General features: G+C 38.8%; 1 pseudogene; it reads right to left on the bottom strand.

The window, feature by feature from the left end:
• Nucleotides 1-388: 388 nt before the first annotated feature.
• LOC100597074 lies at nt 389-720 on the bottom strand (annotated as a pseudogene).
• Between the last annotated feature and the right edge of the window lie 2,043 nt (nt 721-2,763).

Raw genomic sequence — 2,763 nt, forward strand, 5'->3', positions numbered from 1 at the left:
AGGACAGAGAACGCTCTGAAGGCTGGTTTGGTCATCCAAGATCATTAAAAATAGCTGACCCTAACATTATGTACAAAAATATAAAATGTAAATAAAAAATACAAACAAATTTCCTTTTTAAAGTACATTTAAGAAAAAAAGCAGGGCCTTGGAAGTTTTGGTTCCTTTTTCGTCCCCTGTTGCAAATTCTCATGGTTTGGGTTGGGTGGTGGAGCGCGTGTGTCATCCGCGGGTGGCACTGCCCGCAGTGGGTGGTGGGCAGTGGGCAGTGGGGGGAGCCTCTCTACTCAAAGGTGACCATGTTTAGATTCTGAGACGGGAAGTGGAGGGTGAATAGGTGACGGCGGTCTTTTTTTTTTTTTTAGTTTAACTTTTGCTTTTTTGCTGTCTAGTCATCCTTGTGGGTCTTCTGCTTCTTGGTATCAACATCGTCATCCTCATCATCTTCAGCTGCCGGCTTGCCTGTAGCCGACTCAGCTTCCTCGTCTTCACCTCCATCCTCTTCCTCACCGTCACCTTCTTCTTCCTCCTCCTCTTCCTCCCCACCTTCTTCCTCTTGTTCATCTACCTCATTGTCAGCCTCCGCTCCCCGTTTTCATCATTAGCATTCCTGTTAGCAGGGGCTTCTCTTCCATTTTCCGCCTCTTCCACAACTTCCTTCTTCTCCCGTAAGTCCTTGGTGGTGATTTCGGAGCTGGTGTCTACGGCTGCCTCTGACATACGGGGGCACGCGGATGATCCGATGCAGGGGATTAAAAAGAAGCGAGAGTTCAGTAATAGTTTATTACTCACAACAATAGCAATAGCCAAAGTAACAGCATTTCGGCACCAGTTCCCCAAGTCTCAGTTTCCACAGGGTGACACGAGCTCCAGTTGATGTCTGCACAGGCAGTGAGTTCTGTTACAGGAAAAGCACCCTGAGCTTGGAAAAAGAATCCTATTATAATGGGCTATATAGCACACTTGTCCTTAGCCCTAGAAGGAAAGATTATTTTACTACACTGGATAGTAAGCAAACTTGTTCTTTTGCTATGAAGGGGGATACTGTCTCTATCCTTCAAGACAGTTTGCTATATAAATATCCTCTAAAGATAGATTAGAACAAAAGTCAGTCAGTGCCCTGGTTGCAGAATGTGCAGAAATGCAAGAAATTCTTGGAGAATTGTCTCTCAACAGCCTCCATATGGACTTGGTCCTTTATGGTGACTCTTCCCTCTCACTCCTATAGCTATAAATGAGCCCCTTTTTTTCCTGTGAGCAAGCTGGATGTTTGCTAATGATCTTCTCCCAGGTTTGATTCCTTCTTTTCTAATTTGCAGATTTATACTGGGCACTTTAGAGAAATATACCCTATCCATTGCATTGCCCCCAAACCAACATATAACTAAATGGTCTCTCATGTTTTGTGACTTTTCTAGTAGAATTTTATCAATTATTTTTGTCTATATATAGCCATACAACTTAGGTATCACAATATGTTTAAAGCACTTAGCCATTTCCTCCCCCCAACCATTCACCACATTATTCCCAAATTCTTAAAGCTCTGTGTGTATAATGCTACAAAAAATATGATATTAAACTCAAATGCCAGGGTATTACAGCCATCATACGTAAATGTTAGAGATTATTACTGGAATCATGTTTAGAATGTACCATGTAAGGAGTCTATTGTGCAAATGAGAGACTAAACAGAGTGGATAAAACGGAAAAGGAAGAGGAATCAGGAACTCATTCCAAACAAAAACATCACCCAGAGGAAACAGGATAAGCCTGTCCAGACACAGGAAACTATAACGAGGAAGGAAAAGCAATTCTCAGAACAGATGGGCGGAAACTGAGCAACTAACAGAGGTGGAGCCATGTTTATTTGAGAAAGTGTATTCTGAGATTTGGGGGTTGAACAGAATCTGTGCTTATTCCTCATAGCTCCTGGATCTATAATGATGCTGTATGTGGATACTGAACTGGCATGCATGAGCTCCTGTAAACGATCAAGCTATTTCTTAAACCTATAATTCTCTGTCACTTGTAACTTCCTGTCTTTTGAAAAATATATGTATGTTTTTATTTGAATGGATACTAACGATTAATTCATTTCCTAAATATTTGAATTTCTAGAGAACTGTGAAAGTTTATGGAGGTGATTGAAAAGGATATTGAAACCAGGTCTATCCCAGAAAATATAGGACAGATGGTTATGGGGCATTAAAAAAAGAGAACTGTTAAGCCTACAATCCAGCATCCTATTGTCTGCTGTATTTTTTAAAAGCTTGCAGAGTAAAGCATATGTTATTGTTTCATCTCTTTTGATACAACTAAATTCCTTCAAACACATACAATTAAAAAATAATCCACTCTCAAGTAAATTGTATGTCTATGTGAATAAAAATGCAATCCCTTGTAGATGAGTTTTATGTTTCCCAGCTGTCCATGAGATTATTATGTATCATAAATTATATACTCTGTACTCTGCATTCCTTTGCAGCTACAAATGAAAAGATTTAGGTTTTTTTAATTTCTTATTGAAGTAAAGCCCTCACTAATTATTCATCAGCTATAAAGACTTCATAATTGTTCAATATTTTGAAGCATTTGTGCACATAATCTAACCCTTATTTTAATAGTCTATTCATCTAACTGCTTTAATAAAGATAGAGTACCTCTTTTTTTCATACTCTAAATTAAACATCAAATGCAATCTTTTCAAAACACCTAGAATCATTGATTTTGAGAGCTGAACAATATTTCATTTTCTCAAGGTAA

The sequence above is a fragment of the Nomascus leucogenys genome, chromosome 13 (assembly GCF_006542625.1).
Source record: "Nomascus leucogenys isolate Asia chromosome 13, Asia_NLE_v1, whole genome shotgun sequence".
NCBI classification, from domain to species: domain Eukaryota; kingdom Metazoa; phylum Chordata; class Mammalia; order Primates; family Hylobatidae; genus Nomascus; species Nomascus leucogenys.